This window comes from Phascolarctos cinereus, unplaced genomic scaffold, assembly GCF_003287225.1.
Source record: "Phascolarctos cinereus isolate Bilbo 61053 unplaced genomic scaffold, phaCin_HiC Scaffold_9;HRSCAF=440, whole genome shotgun sequence".
In the NCBI taxonomy this organism is placed as follows: Eukaryota; Metazoa; Chordata; class Mammalia; order Diprotodontia; family Phascolarctidae; genus Phascolarctos; species Phascolarctos cinereus.
In genome coordinates this window covers 229,912,913-229,930,710 of record NW_027556402.1, presented here as the reverse complement: position 1 = coordinate 229,930,710, position 17,798 = coordinate 229,912,913, and positions in this window count along the sequence as shown.

Below are 17,798 nucleotides of genomic sequence, written 5' to 3'. Positions count from 1 at the left end.
CTCCAGAGAGATGGAAGTACAGCCACACAGAGGAATTTTCTGTATTGAATTCTGGCTGTAACCTGGGACAACATAACAGCCAATGGTTCAAATCTGCCCCACCACCATTTTTTTTTTCAGATGGCTATTGCATCACTGTTTATTATAGCTGAGTTAGTGACTCATTGGTATCCTTCATTTTTATCTTTTCCCGCCAGAAGACAGCATCTCTCTGGAGAAGCTCAGGATAAGTTTGGCAAACATCAGATGTGTAGAGCTTTCCAGATTTGGAGAAAAAAAAAGAAACAACACCAAAAACAAAACCACACAGCTCTGGCTTCTTAATAAAAGTTGGGTTTATTAAGGTTAGCAAAGGGTTTGTAGATGTGGAGGAGTATTAGCAGAGTATTAGCGCCTTAGAGATTTTCTAATCCAAACCCCAATCCAATTAAGACAAAGCTACTTTTCTCAAGATCACACAGGTATTAAAGAGCTGATTGGATATTCAAACCCAGTTCTCCTGACTCAAGGTCCAACATTCTTTTTAATCACAAAACAATTGGTATTTTCTGCTCCCAAGGGTGTCTACTTACCTCTCAACACCAATAGGTAGCATTTATATAGCACTCTGAGGGTGGCATAACACTTTACATATATCTATATCTCATTTAATTATCATAACGACTCTGTGTGATTGTTATCCTCACTTTATAGGTGAAGAAACTGGGTCTGAGAGAGGATAAGTGACTTGTTCTGGGTCATTTATAGCTAGTACGTAACAACACAGTTATTCATAACTAGTAAATCAGAGAGGCAGAATTTGGACTCGGGTCTTCCTGATTCCAAGTCCAATACCCTATCCACTGTGTCACCTAGATGCCTCTTAAATCTGACTAAAGGCCTTTCCCCATTAACTCCAATCCCTCTTTTTTAAGGCAACAGAAGCCACAGATGCCATTCTGAACTGATTAACACCTTAGAACCAGAGTAAAGAGGTCCGAGAGAGGCACAGCTGGTAAGGGCCACAAGTGGGACAAGTCCTGCATTCTGTCTGCTATGCCATGCTGCCCACAAAAGCATAGTCCCTAAAATCCTGCTTGGAGCAAGGGTTCCCATCCCCTTAGAATTGTTATTGAAGAATTAACGCCTAAAAGGGAGGGTCTGCATCTACCACCAGAGGGTCTTTTACAGGGTCGTGTTAACGTTGAACCCCAAGAACGTTTAGTGAACTGAATGCCAGACAGCATATAGATTTATTCATTACGTTTTTGTGCACACCCCTGCATGCTAGGTACCATATTAGAGGCCAGGAGGTTAGTGTGGTTTTTTCTCTTGCCCTTTAAAAATAACTCCTTGATTAAGATCTTCCTCTAGTAGCACACCGTGGCAGCAACACGTCCCCAGGTTCTTAAAGATCTTTTATTGACAATTTTTTGTCTCTACGTTACTTTCCTTTCCCAATATATTCCTCCCCTACATACTCATGAATCCATCCCAACAAAGAATGAAATAGAAAGAAAAACAAAAAAAGCAAGTTGGTCAAACTAACAACACATCAACTGAGTCTGACAACCTACGGAATGGTCCGCACCCATTGTCCACCACTTCTAAAAAAAGGGAGGGAGGTACGTTTTCTCCCTTCTTCTCCAGGGCCCAGCTTCGTTACCACATTCAGTTTGGGGTTTTCATTCTTGCCATTTACATTGTTGTAATTATTACGAATATTGCTTTCATGGTTCTGCTAATTTCACTTCGCATCTGTTCTTAGATGTCTTCCCATACTTCACTGTATTCTTCCCATTCGTTGCTTTTTGGTGGCACACATATCACATTCATGTACCACCATTTGATTGTTCATTCCCTAACCAGTGGGCATCTACTTTGGTTCCAGTTCTTCACTTCCATTTTTGAAAAAGGTGCTCTGAATATTTTGGTGTGTACGGGACCCTTCTTTCTGTTTTTGACCTCCTTGAGGTATGCCTGGCTATTATGAGGTTCCTGAATTCTTGGAAGGCCATGCCAGTGGAACGCAAGCATAAGCCTAGTGATGGATTGTTCATCTGTCATCTAATAAGCAAGTCAAGATCAGAGAAATGTACCACCAGGTTGGCCACTAGTATGATGAAGCTCAGACAGAAAATTGGCTGTGGAAACAGGGAGGGGCTGTAAACTGTCAGGGGAGGGAATACCCCATACTCCAATATTCCAATGGAGTTGTAAGCTCATCGATGTGAGTACTCTGTCCAACAATGCAAAGCACAACCCATTTTGTACAACTGTTACACATGTTTCTCCTTAAGTTTGCCACAAGGGATACACTCGATATGAGGGGGGGCCTTTCTCTCTGTCCCAGACCATATAAAATTCAGTTTTTAAATAAGCTTGTTTAAGGAAGGCCTAATTAAGTATGACATAAGAATTCACATAATAGAGTTGAACTCTTTGATCTTGCACATAAGGCAACTGAGGCTATGGCAGGTAAAGCAGCTTGCTTTGAAGTCACACAACTGATGAATAGCTAGCAACAACCAAATCTATCACCCCCCTTTTCCTTTGGTGAAAACTGAGATAGGAGAATGTCAGAATCTGCTCTGTTCTTAAAACCAAGCTCTCAGTTGGCCTCACTCCTGAGTTTCCAGCAGAGTTTCCTCCCCCTGAGTCTTGTCAGTGATGGTACCATGGTATCAGTACAGTCCCCAGTTTTCTACTTTGCCAATTGGTCAATGACTGCTTTGCTACCCAGGGGCACTGAAGGAATAAGGGGGAACCCTCTTTGGGGACAATCTGCTTCTTCCCTAAGCCCTTCCAACAGCGACTTCCGAATAACACCATTTGTGGCCACCTGAAGGGGCAGCTTTAAGGATCATGTACATTCTGGATTTCTCCAGACCAACATTTTATCTAGGTTTGAAAAGGAAGACAATAGATCTGGGGTTGTTAGCTTTCCGGTTGGAAGGAAGGAGCAAGGTTTAGTGAAGACACCATGGATTTAGGAAGCAGAAGAATTGCTTTCAAGTCTGAGCTCTACTATTCATTAGCTGAGCAACTTGAGACAAGCAGTTTTATATGCCCTGGCCTCAGTTTCCTTTTGTGTAAAATCAAGGGGCTCAACTGTCCATATCCTTAATGAGTATAAGAATTGTCAGGCTGACACTAATTAAGCCTCCTTTAAACTTTTTTCAAGTTGAATTTTCTGTAGTCTGATTGCAAAGGACAGATGATAAAGCATGCTACCCATCGCCCAACAGAGAGGTAATAGGGTCAAGATAAGGAATTTTTGACATGATCAATGTGGGAATTTGGGGGTTTTTTGGTCATAATTTGGCATTTATTATTTAAGTTCAAGAACAGGTTATGAAGGGGGTGGAGGGGCACATTCAGAACAAAGAGTCAAAGATGGAACCCTAGGGGAGGAGGAGGAGGGAGGAGACAGGGAGACCAGAGCCTCTCATCTGTATCTGCTCTAGATTTCTGAGTCTTGGTCCAGGACACAAAACACACACAATAAGATGAAGTTCCAGGAGTACAGTGTTAGGAAAACATGAGGGGGTGGTCAAAGGTATACAACCAACCAAAGCTGGGATTCTCCTTGGATCTGCGGCACCGCTTCCTTTTATGGAAGGAAAGGGAGAGAAGGGGAGATAGAGGGGAAGGGAGAAGGGAGAAAAAAAGGCTGGGGAATTGGTTTTGCTTGAATATGCATATTTGTTACAAAGGTGTCCCTTTGATCCAGTGGGGTAGGAGGAGGAGGGAAAGAAAAATGCCTGTTAATTGAAAAAAAAATTAAAATAAAAAGAATTTTATATAACCTTGGGACAGATTTTTTTTGGGGTAAATTTTTGGTAAGCCTGTCATTTCACTAACAAAAGGACCTAGGAAGGAAAGTCCTTCTACTCAATACAGCTTTGCATCTGTTATGAAACTGTAGTCTTTGAGATATAATAATGATAACAAGAATACCAGCTAGCATTTATATCGTGTTTCTAAGGTTTACAAATTACTTTGCAAATGTGATCTCATTTTATCAGATAAAAAACAAACTGAAGCAGAAGATCAGTGACTTGCACAGGGTCATGCAGCTAGAAAGTATCTGAGGTGGGATGGTAACCTGGGTCTTCCTGACCTTGGATCCAGCACTTTATTCAGTGGGCCACCTAACTGCTCAAATCTGAGCGTTGTCTGGAGTGCTGAGAGTTTAAGTCACTGGACCAGGTTTGTATAGCAAGTATGTATCAGGGGTGGAATCCAAACCCTGGGCTTCCTGACTTGAAGCCAGCTCTTTACTCATTAGGCTAAATTGCCTCGAAGACCTTGTTTTATGAAACTCTGAGAGTGATAATGTATCGCATTAAAATTTCTCTCAGATCAATATCAAAAAAAAAAACCTTGTGGAAAAATTACCCCAAATGACCTTGGGGATTTAGTCTAATATTTGTTATTTTTATTAGCCTTTTGCTTATCAAAAGCAAATTTCTATTTGTTTCCAATTGGGCAGCTATGAAAGCTTTTTCATGATAGGAGAAATTGCAAAGGATCTGTGATTTTTTCATTGCAGGGACACTTTACTATGGGAACTCCTTTCACTACTGAGCAAATTGCAAAAAAAAAAATAATAGCTAGCATTTATATAGCAGTTTAATATGCAAAGTGATTTCTACGTGTTACCTCATTTGATCCTCACCGCCCTGTGAAGAAGGTGCTAGCGTTAGCTTGATTTTACAGATGAGAAAACTGAGGCTGAAAGAATTTAAGTAATTTAACCAAGGCCACACGGCTAGTAAGCATCTAAGGCAGGATACAAATGTCAGCCTTATGCCTAGTCCAATACTCTATCTACTGTACCACCCAGCCACCATGACTGAATGGATAAGTCCTAAAGAGTTGCCTCTGGCAGACAAAGAGGTGTAGTAAATTGCCCAGAATATCATAGCTATTAAGTCTCAGAGGCAGCATTGGAACCTCAGTTCTCTTGACTCTAAACTTGGAATGGCATCCATTATAGCATGCTGATGATACTTTAACACTTCAATATTCCACTGGAAAATCATCAGTGGCCTGACAGGAAAATGTAGCTCTGTCTAATAGAGCCTGACCCTATCATGAACCTGAATCAGCCCAGCTACCCACATTCCACGGTGGGAAACATTCAGCTTTGGAGCAGACATCACCCTCATCTAACCACAAATGGACTCCAAGATTGAGAGGAATACAGACAAAATCCATGTCAGTTTATTTCCAGAACTGAAGAAAAGACCAAAAGAAAGAGAATAGATCTATGAGACCCTGATTGGTGAAAAGGACTTTTTTCTCCCCTAGTAACATTTTGTAGAGATTGTTTGCAAAATATGTTTTTAATCTCTATTTTAGGTTAAATGCCAGAACTTGAGAAATGATGTAACATATTGCCAGCCAGACAAAGATGAAAAGGGAAAATTGAGAAACACATTTCAAAAGTTCAAGGTCAATGATGATTTTTAAATGGTAGCATCCTGCTTTCCCAAAGAGCCCCATAGCAAGAAGGAAAGGGATGTGGAGGAAGTTGTCTATTTCAATAGGCAATGTCTCAGCATGTGCTCATGGACCTGTAGTTCTCAGAGCTGGAGGGAACCTTATAGAACAAATCCAGTGGTTCTTCCCCTGGGGTCCACAGATAGATTTCAGAGATCTGTGGCCTTGGAACTTTTTTATTTGTTGATAGCTAGATTTCAATATAATTAGTTTCCATTGTAATCCCATTTATTTCATGCACTTAACTTCTTTATTTTTCTGAGAAGGGCTTCATTGGTTTCCACAGACTGCCAAAGGGTTCCATGACCTAAAAAAGCTACAAACTCTTAATCTGGTCCAACCCCTCACTGTATAGATGAGGAAACTGAGCCCCAAAGAGGGGGACTTGTCCAAATTCACCCAGGAAGTGGCAAAGCTGGGATCAGAACCCAGGTCTCCGCATTGCTGGTTCAGTAGGCTTTCCAAGTAGAAATGAACAGGGTTTTTTCCTCCACTCTATTTACATAGCCTTGATTTTTACCAACATATTTGCTAGAATTAAAACCTGTCTGAGACATGTACTAGCTGTATGGCTCTGGGCCTCGGTTTCTTGATCAGTAAAATGAGAATAGGAAGCAATGACCTCTAAGGTGCCCCCCAGTTCCAAATCTATGATCCTATTTCTTTTGGCCACCCCTTCCCAAGGAAACCCAAGGGAGTCTGTGACTTCCAAAATCCCTGGGTTTTCTCAAAGGCTCCATGACTGAGTGGCCATGTTCCTTAGGCACTCAGCACTGGACCCTGGACACAACCATTCCCATTTCCCCAAAGCACCCATTTTTCTAACCCTCTATGCCCAAGTCTCAGAGAGCTCACTAATAGGACTGCTTAAGGCTAGAGCAGAAGAGTAGGAAGAAACATAGGGAACCAGAGATTTGTGAGAGGCCATGATGATAGGACATTGGCCATACCCATAACTCTCTTCACCTCCTCCATGAGACTACCCACAGGGAATCACTGGACTTTTCCGAATAAGGCAACTTCATGTATAAAATGAAAAAGTTGTAGGAGATGATAATGGGGAGGGCTGACAGGGGAGAGACAGAGGACAAACTGATTTTGAAGTCTCACTCCCTTGCTGAGCTCTGTTCCTTGCTCTCAGACTTCTAAACCATGCTGTGTCTCATCCTTGAATTTCCCTTGGTTCCTGGGCCCTCCTCACACTGGAATATCCAACGATTGTTGTAACCATCTCAACCTGGAACGTTCCACTGTAAGGGCAGCCCCCTCCTCCCATTGGTGAGCTCCTCCTGACACTTCTATTTTGTGGAGGGACCCAGGCTGGCCTGCATTCCTCTCCCTGCTCTGTCATTGGCTTCTGGATGCCTTCATTTTTCCTCCCACACCCTTTTTGCTCCATGTTTATGTTTTGTCTTTCCCATTAGATCATAAGCCCCTTGAGGGCAGGAACTGTCTAATGTCTTTGTATCCTCAGTGCTTACAGTCTGGCACATAGTAAATGGTTTAATAAATGCTTGTTTTCTTCCTTGAAGCTCTTCCATCTCTGGCTTCCTTTTATTTAGTTGTTTATTCATTTATTTACCTATTTATTTATTTCTTTTTGCTGGGCAATGGGGTTAAGTGACTTGCCCAGGGTCACACAGCTGGTAAGTGTTATGTGTCTGAAGTCACATTTGAACTCAGGTCCTCCTGACTCCAGGGCAGGTGCTCTATTCACTGCACCATTCAGCTGCCCCCGGCTTCCTTTTAGACCCAGCTCAAATCCCACCTTCTAGGGAAGCTGTTCTGGCTTCCTCTAGTTGTCAGTGATTTCCCCTCTGAGGTTACTTTTCATCTAGTCTGAATATATCTTGCATGGACCTAGTCATTTACATGTTGTCTCTTTCATTAGAATGTATGTCTCTTGAGAGCAAGGACTGTTTTACTATTACTTTTTACCCCCTTTCTTTGTATCTCCATAGCTTAGCACAGTGCTTGGCACACAAAAATGCTTGTTGACTAACTTGCTTACTATATAGTGAGTGCCTTGTAGGTGCTATGTGTCAAGCTGATTGACCCATCAGGGACAGTTAACCATATGCCTCAAATGTTATTGTTGTTATTCAGTTGTGTACAAACTCTCTGTGACCCCATTTGGGGTTTCTTTGGCAAAGATACTGGAGGGGTTTGCCATTTCCTTCTCCAGCTCATTTTACAGATGAGGAAACTGAGGCAAACAGGCTTAAGTGACTTGCCCAGGGTCACACAGCTAGTAGGTAGCTGAGGCTGGATTTGAACTCAAGTCTTCCTGACTCCAGTCCCAGAGCTCTATCCACTGCACCACAAATCAGATATCGGATGCGAAGATGCTTTGAACACTGTGGAGTGCTATTACCAATAAATCATGCCATAGTTAAATGTGGAATTCCAGCATGAAGGAATGGGTGGTTAACATGAGAGTCTATTCAACCAGGGACAGCATGCCTGGGCTGTAGACCTGCAGTGGGTGATCTTGATAATATAAGATGGGGGAATTCTGAGACTCTTTAGGTGCCATACAGTTCTACCCCTACCTGAATCAGAATCTTGTCCATAACATCCTGAGGAGCAGTCCTCTAACTTCCCCACAGAGGCCAACAATAAGAGAGAATCCAGGCTGGGTGTGGGGATGCACCCTTCTAGTCCCTGCTCCCGGGGGAAACTGAGGCTGCCAGGTCTCCTGAGCTTGGGAGTTCTAAGCTGCAGTGGAGCTGAAACTCATTGGTTGTCCACAGTAACCTGGTAATTCCAATATGGTGAACATTGAAGAGCAGGTTGCCTAGGACAGAAAAAGTGACCTAAGGTGGAAACAGACCTGGCAAAACTCCTATGTGAATCAGCAGTAAGTGACTGCTGCACTTCTAGCCTGGGTGAGGTAGGGAGAAGCAGAGAGAGACAGAGACAGAGAGAGAGACAGAGAGAGACAGAGACAAAGAGAGAGAGAGAGAAAGGAGGAGGAGGGGGAGAAGGAGGAGGGGATAGGAATCCAGTATTCCCAAGGCTCTCGTTACCCTTTGTGAAAGACTTCTGATTGCCCATCTCCTTTCTACAGTGTGGCACACAGAACTGAATTCCAGATATGATCTGGCTGGGGCAAAGCCCAGAAGTGTCTGAGACTAACTTCCCTTGTTCCTGACACTCTTACTGCAGTGCACTATTCTGTTTGTTCTTTTGGCCCCCGTAATCAGCTGTTCACTCATGTTGAGGTTACTGGTCACTGACGCTCCTGGATATTTCCCACCTGTTGTCTAGCCACTTGTTGCCTCCCCAATCCTGTGGGTGTACAGTTGATTCCTTGAATGCAAGGGTAGGATTTAACATTTGCTCTTATTCATTCTTGTTTTATTAGATTCAGTGTACTCAGATCTTTTTGGATCTTGACCTTTTTTTAGAGGATTCTGTAAGTCTCTTGGGAAGCTAGGTGGCAAAGTGGATAGAGTGCTAGGTGGGAAGATTCATCTTCCTGAGTTCAAATCCAGCCTCATTCAGTTACTAGCTGTATGACCCTGGGCAGGTCACTTAAGCCTGTTTGCCTCAGTTTCCTCACCTGCAAAACAAGCTGGAAAAGGAAATGGCAAACCACTGTAGTATCTTTGTCAAGAAAACCCTAAGTGGGGTCATGAAGAGTTGGACATGACTGAAACAACTTGAAGAATAATACATATGTCTCTTAGAATAGCTCATCACAGAACTCTAGACCTGGAAGGAGCCTCAGAAGTCATGCAGTTCTGGGCAACTGATGCTTTCTTGTGGATGAATTGGAATCTAGTCCCTCCTTGTTCAAAGCCACCAGTGGGTCCTAGAAGCCTGGAACTAGAAGGCATCTTAAAGATAAGCAGACTCAACTCCTTCCTTTGACAAATGAGGAAACCAAGGCTCAGAAAGATGGAGTGATTTGGAAAAGGCCACATAGGTGGTAAGGGGCAGAGCTGGAGCTCAGATTCAGGCCTTCCAACTCCTAGGGCAGTGCAGCTCTCAGTAAAAATCACCTTGACCAAGCCGAGGACCTATAGACTGTATATTTGTTGTTGTTCAGTCATTTCAGTTGTGTCTGACTCCTCACGACCCCATTTGGGGTTTTCTTGGCAAAGACACTAGAGTGGTTTGTCATTTCCTTCTCCAGCTTATTTGACAGATGAGGAAACTGAGGCAAACAGGGTTAAGTGACTTGCCCAGGGTCACATGGTAAGTGTCGAGGCCAAATTTGAACTCAGATTTCTTGACTCCAGGCCCAGCACTCTATCCACTGGTGCCACTTAGCCAACATATCATGGGGTCCTCCAAACTGTGAAGCATGCAGGTGTTTCTCTTGTGGGGAGGGTCAGTGGGTCATTGAGCCTCGATTCTGTACCTGGCCAGCCCTGGACAATAATATAGGAAATTCTGGTTACCTGCACTGGGAGAGTTAACATAATTTAAAAAAAAAATTTCTGACTAAAATAAATAATAATTTTAATTAAAAAATTTATACTTCTCACAGTATTTGGCTTTGCAATAAATGCTATAATTGTTTTTTAAAGCTTTATCTTCTTAATTATGGCTATTTAAAGAAACCCCAAACCTGGATGAAATTTAAGTAAAAAAACAAAAGAGTTGACTATCTGATTCTTGTCTGCGTGATACCAAATGTCCAGATATGTAATAAATATCCAGATCAATACATATTTCCCTCCTTTTGTTCTGATTTCAGACATCAGACATATCAAATCAGTGTCTGCATCTGTGTCTGACTTGGTCTGATATTTCCATAATTTTTGCTTTTGAAATTATAAGCTTCCTGAGGGCAGGGATTGTGTCTTATTTACTGCGTATCCCCAGCACCTTATCACAGCATCCTTCCCATAAGAGATGCTTCAATCAGCGTGTATTGGATTGAATCTTCTGAGCTGGAATTGGCTAGAGGGCCATATAGAATCATGGAATCATAGCTAAGAGAAACCTAGTCTAACATCTTCAATTGACAGATGAGGAAACTGAGGCCTAAGGAGATAATGGGATTATAACTTTAGAGCTAGAAGGAATCTTAGAGACCATTTAGTTTAATCTCCTCATTTAATTTTCAGATGAGGAAACTGAGGCAAACAGGGTGAAGTGACTAGCCCAAAGTCCCATGGACAGTGAGTGACAGAGACAGACTTTGAAGCCAGGTCTATTGCCCCGTCATGCAGATAGTGAAGGGGTATTTGAGCTCTTCAGGGAGGACTAGCACCTCTGGCAAGGGATGCTCATCCGCCTTTGGTGTCTACCTGGGACTCAACTCTCACCTGTGACTCCAAGAAGCTGGAGCATGTGCAATGGTCACACCTTGGTAAAACATCTATGGGCTAAGCCAGGTTGAAGGTGACCGCCAGGCCCCAGACCTGGTAGGCAACACTTCCCCTGGTGGAATGTGTGAATGGGCATGTTCCAACGGCTGTGAAGGAGGCTGAAGCAGGCGCTGCAGGGCGCTTAGAGCTTGCTCAGACAGGGAGGATGCCAAGGCTATTCACTGCATCCCAGGTCACTGCCAGCAGTACTGACTTTTGTCCTACCACTGGTCTTTGATGATTCAGGAAGAAAGAATGAGGCCAATGACTTTGAGCAGCTGTGCCTCCTTCAAATCCAACTCAAGCAGGAGTCAAGACATCTCCTGTGATGTCATTGGCCCTCTTTGAAATGAAGGACAAACAGCAATAGATAGTAAATGGCAGATGAGATTCAAACTTAGGTCTTCTGACTCTAAGTCCAATTGTTTCATGCTAGGATTTAAACTCATGGCTCAAATCCATGCCCTTTCCACTGGACCGCACTGATGGCCTAGGTTCAAAACTATGGCATGGACAACTCAGTGGATAACCCCCATACAGATAATGGAGAATTGTCTCTCTTAGAGAGTTTTCTACTCAGTGGAATTGAAACTCCTTGAGGACAAGAATAGTCTCATTTTTCTCTCTGTATCCACAGTGCCTAGCATAATGCCTGATAAACAATAGGTGCTTAATAAATGCTTGTAGATCACTGGATTGACAGAAGGGAGTTAGACTCAGAGATGCTCTGTTTCACTGCCTGCATTCCTCCTCGTCTTCTCCAGCTGGAATTCAAACACAGGGGCGAGTTCTGTACCAAGGCCCAGCCTGCCAAAGAGCATTAATATGTGCATATTTATCTGGGCTGCAGTGCGTTACAAGAATTCATTAGGACAGTCTGTGATACAGTGCTAAAACAGAAGGCCGGCTTACTCAGGCCAAGGATGAGGAAGTCTAGGCCCTGCTGAACTGTTACAAACTGATAAAGGCAGTGTCTCCTGGCATATTTCATTTTTCACGGGGCCATCTGTATCCAGTCAAGGATAACTGGACTTTCTGAAAAGGCTATTTGTCAGCGTCCGGCCCATCAAACCCCTTCTTGAGGAGTCCAGCAACACTAAAGGGAGCAAGATGGTGGACATACTTCCCCGGGAGCAAAAGGTCGGGTGCCGGTGTAAGCAGACCAGTGTCATCATGATATACAGAAGCATTGAAGTGGCCCGGGTGTTTAGACGGGGGGATGCCCCATGGCGCTTTATCAGCATGGTTATCACTTATTTAGCTCTGTTTTAGCTGGCCTATAAATCTTTGGAGCACTGTTTTTACTCTTAATTTTGTCATTCTTGTTATCGGCTTTTATCACCTGTTTATGTCGAGAACATTTACTCTCCTCTGCCTCTCTCTCTTTCTACTCTGGTCTCGATTAGTGGTTGCCTAGTCCTTCTCTCTTGAGCCTTTTTTGCGTCTTAGGTCCCAGAAGAGGTAGAGAGCGGGCCTAGATGGTGATGGTGTATCACCAAACATGGTAAATTGGAGTCAGAAGATCTGAGACTGAATTTTGACTCTGCTACTAGTGCCTGAATGACCTTGGGCAAGGAAAGTCACTACTCTCCGGGCCTCAGTATCTTCATCTGTGAAAAGAAGGTCCTTTAAGGTCCATTCCAGCCCTAAAGTCTATGAGTCAATGATATCTTACCCTACAGTTTAAATTCAGCAAGTGTTATTCAATATCTATTACATACATGCCATTGTACGATACTCTGGGACTACGTCTTGCCCTCAAGGAATTTATATTCTACTAGGGGAAAGCAGAACATATAAAATACATATAGAATATAAATATCTGTCTATATGAAATAAACATAAAGCATTTATCATTCTAAGTAATTAAATTTAGCATGCTTAAGTAGGCAACTTTGTTACCTGCTTTACTATTGGTCCTGATAATATTACTCACCAGCCATTTCTGTAGTCCTTCCAAGCTTGCAAAATACTTTACATGTATTAATAATTAAAGCACATTAAAAGTAGCCATGCCAAGCCTTTATAAATGTCATCTCGGTTGATCACAACAATGACCCTGTGATAAATTTGTGATATGTCTCAGGTCACAGAATATGATTTGAACCAATCTTTTTTGCATTTACAATTCTTACTACCTGGTCATTCAGAAGGAAAATGCTTTTTTTTTTCCTATCAGTTAATCAACAAGCTTGTATTAGATGCCTACTATGAGACAAATGACTCTGCCTTCAAGGAGCTTATATTCTATCATAGTTTATAAAGATATGAGGCAGCTAGGTGGTGCAGTGGATAGAATTCTGGGCCTGGAATCTGGAAGACTCATCTTCCTGAGTTCAGGTCTGACTTCAGACACTTTGTAGCTATGTGAATTTGGGCAAGTCACTTAGCCATGTTTGCCTCGGTTTCCTCCTCTGTAAAATGAGCTGAAAAAGGAAATGGCAAACCACTCCAGCATCTTTGCTGAGAAAATCCTAAATGGGGTCATAAAGAGTCATTCTCAACTGAAAATGACCAAACATATAAAGGTATGGAAATAGTGATTGACACAGAGTCAAGAGGTCCTGGGTTTGAATCATACCTTTGACACTCACTAGCTGTGTAACTATGGATAAGTCACTTAATCTCTCTCAGGCTTGGTTTCTGCTTCTGTTAAAGTGAGGACAGACAACAATGCTTGTGGTACCTCCTGAAATTGTTAGGATCAACACAGATAATGTACGGGGAATATTTTTTGAACTGAGTGCTATGCAAACGTTAGTTATTATTGTCATTATTATCTGAGTCACTGTTGCAGTAAAAGGAATAGGTTTTCCTAGCATTAGAGGTTCAGCCCATAGCCATGGCAAGCTATGAAAAGAGCTCCTGACTGAGTCAGAAGACCTGGGTTCAAATCCTAGCTTTACTGTTAATTCAGTATGTGACTATGAGAAAGTAATTTTACTTCTCTGGGCCTCAGTTTCCTCATCTGTAAAATGAGGGCCTTGAAGGACATGACCTTTGAGATTGTTTCCAACTGGCCTATTTAGGAAGAGGACAAGACAAGACTTGTGGACTTTGAGTTAGAAACAACCTCAAAGTGACCGTCCAGCCTCCACTTGAAGACCTCCAGGCAAGGGGAGCCTACTCCCTCATTAGGCAACTATATTAGACTCAGGAGAGATGTGAATTCAAATCCATTTACCAGCTGAAATGGTCAAGCCATTTTTACCAGATAATGAGATAATGAATATAAAGTACTTTATAAACATTCAAGCAAATGGTTCAGTGGATAGAGGGCCTGGGCTGAGGTCAGGAAGACCCAAGTTCAAATATGGCCTCACACACTTACTAGCTGTGTGACCCTGGATAAGTCAATTAAGCCTGTTTGCCTCAGTTTTCTCATCTGTAAAGTGAGATGGAGAAGGAAATGGCAAATCACTTCAGTATCTCTGCCAAGAAAACCCCAAATGGGGTCATGAAGAATTGGATACAACTGAAATGACTGAACAGCTACATAACTGTCATCATCATCATTAATTACTCCATCATTTTGGTTTCATTCAGAGGCACAATGGATAGAGTGTTGAGCCTAGAGTCAGGAAGACCTGAGTTCAAATACTTACTAGCTATGTGACCCTGGGCAAATCATTTAACCCTGTTAGCTTCAGTTTCCTCGTCTGTAAAATGGAGATAATAATAGCATCTACCTCCCAAAGTTGTTGTGAGAATCAAATGAGATAATAATTGTAAAATGCTTAGCACATAGTACTGTTCCCCTCCCTGTCTCCCTTAGCACTGCAATCCTACCTAATACCAACTGCAAATGCTAGAAATGAAAGATTGTCTCTCCTGTTTTCAGTCTCATGTTGCCCATGGCCTGGACTCTTCTCTCCTTCCAAAGCAAAACGGCCAGAATAACCTCGGGAAACACTGTGGATAGATGAGGATAATTAGGATTCAGATTTCTGGCACGCATAAAGGACAAAGCTTAGAATGAAGCTGGGGCCAAGCTCCAGAGAACATGGAAACTGTTGCCCAGAGCTGCTGAGCATACTGACTCATCCACTCCAAGTGGAGACCAAGTTACTGATAGATGATGGGCCATCCATCATCCAGGAATCTGGCTGCTCCTCGAAGAATAAAACTATCGGCAAGACCCGAGAAGGGAGATGAAGCGCTCTCCTTGGCTGGAATGTGACGTGGTAGAAGATAAGACAAAGCTGGAAAATTGGCAAAAAATGAAATATCAGTTAAAGAAGTAAATGTACTTGGAGCAAATTATTAACCAAATGTAAATTATGTGAGGCCTTTTTTTCCCCCTTAAATGATGAAGAGTTCCCCCCGCCCCCCTCCTTTTACTGGGTGTTTATTTTGGCCATTAGCTAGAAATGATTATTGATATTCTTGACTGCCGAAAAGTGTTGCTACGTGGAGCTGGCATTTTTAGGGGCTTTCTGTGCTTGATTAAATTAGAAACACTTGGGTTATATAAACATAGGGAAGGAAGTGGTGAGAGATCATTTAGTCCATCACTCTGTCTTCCAATAACATCACTCCAAGTCCACCATGGATACAAGTTAAATTTCACTATATATAATATGTGCATATTATGTACACTTTCTCACGCACAAAGAAATCATTTGAAAAGTTTTTCAGACCTTAAAATGCTACATAAATGCTAATTGTTTTATAATAATAATAATGATAACTATTATCTGCCTCAACGTATATCAGAAATTTTTATTTTTTTAATAATTCAAACATTTTTTCAGACTTTTTCAAACTCTCATCTCATCTGTGACTTAGCTCAGACTTGTTCTCCTTTACAACTCTTGCCAACTGGTTAATGAGAAAGGTAATGCTATTCTTTCAATCAATCAATCAATCCATCAAAAAACATTTATTTGATGCCTACTGTGTGCCAGGCATACATATCTTAGAACTGCTTGATGATAGGAAGGTAACTTTAGAGCTGGAAGGAACCTTAGAGGCTATATAGAATTGAATCTTCCTATTTTACAGATGAGATAGCTGAGGCTCAGAAAAGTTCATAGTAATAGTTAATAATAATTTGCTCAACTAGGAAGTGTCTGAGGTAGGACATGAACCTAGATCTTCTTAATTCCAGGTCTAGTGCTCTGTTTATAATACCACTTTCCCTCTTTCATTTCCTATTTATTCTGCAAATAGCTTGTTTGTACGTATTTGCTTGCCCATTGTCTCCACCATTGAGAGAGAACTCCTTCAGGGCAGGTACTTTTGTCTCTTTTTGTATCTTTTGTGCTTAGTACAATGCCTGGCACATAGTAGGCACTTAATAAATGCTTGACTCTTTACTTTTCTGCCTGCTAATGATAAGTGCTATATTAAGTGATAAATGTACTTAAAGTTCAATTGCATGTATTGCTTCATTTTAAATAATACTTACATATAAAGTAACCTATGCAAGGGTAGACTCTATAGATGTGATTTTCTTCTCTTCTGTCAATGTGCATTAGTTACATTCTCATGGAACCTCTACTGAATGGCTGACCAATGTTACCAACAAGTTCATTTGAAAAATCACAAGTAGAAGAGTGGTAACATACGTGGATGGCTTGTATAAGTGCACACGCAGTTAGCATGATTTTCAAACAGCCTGACATTTGTGCTTCAAGAATGAAACACAATAGAACATCTTGATCATGTGGTTAGATAGCAGATAAGGCACAATTACAGAGTAATAAAGAGAAATGGGAGAACTATTCTGGTGCAATGAAAGTATGAACATGCCTCTTACTATCCACTGAGAATCAGTTTGTACTTGAATGTCAAAGCCTTATGGTGGTAAGCAAACAATTTGATGACAGGTTGAGAAACTGCAAGAATATATTGTATTTGGTTAAGAATAGTCGGAGTTTGATGTAATTGCAGCACAAACACCAAAATCACTGTGAACACGATCATGGTTTCAAATCTCCGTAGAAACAAACCTATAATGCTTTAAATATGTACGTGCTAAATGTCACAGAGGAAAAATGTGTTTGTTATATAATGGTGCAATCATTTACTGCTTATGGTACCATTACAGAATTTTTAGCACAAACCCTTTGCACTATGGCCACAAATATCCAAGGGGCTTGCAAACCACTAAGTGGACAGTAGAAGGAGTGCTGAGTTTGAAGCCAAAGGATTTGGACTTGAGTTGCATTTCTGCTATTTACTAAACTGTGTATACATTTCACAGATGTGGAAACCAAGCTTAGAGAGTCTAAGTGATTTGTTCACAATCACACTGTTATTGAATGATGCACGGCCTTATCGGTGCCAAGAGGGTTTGCTAACAGACCTCCACTCAACGAGACACGGTTCATAGGACTGAGAGCTAGTCTACTCTCCTCTATTTTGTGGATAAGGAGGTCCAGAGAAGGGAAATGATTTGCCAAGGATTGAACATTAAGGGAAATGATTTGCCAAGGATTGAACAAGTAAGTGACAGAATCTGTATTTGAATTCCTAGTCTGGTGCTTTGGTGTGAAGACTTCCAAGGCTAAACCTAGTTAGCATCAGGCAGAGTCTGTCAGTCAGTCAAAAATCATCAAGTACTTATTATGTGAGTACTTATCATGGCGGATGTGCTGAGCACTGGGGTTACAACGAAAGGCAGAAATAGTCTTTGCCTTCAAGGAACTCATATTCTCATGGAGGAGATAACATGTAAATTATTAGGCACATTCTAGATATATACAAAGAAGGCAGTCTTAGAACAGGTGGCACTAATAGCTGGGGCGGATCAGGAAAGAACTCTTGTAGAAGTTTGGACTTCAGCTGGGTCTTGAAAGAAGTCAGGGAAATTAAGAGGCAGAGGTGAGAATGGAGAACATTTCAGGCATAGAGCACAGGTAGTGCAAAGGTATGGGGATGGGAGGTGAAGCCAAGTTCTCTGATGCCAAATCCAGTGCTCTTTCTTTTTGAATAATTATTTTGTTTTCATTAGTAAAGATTTGTTTATCTTCTTCCCACCTC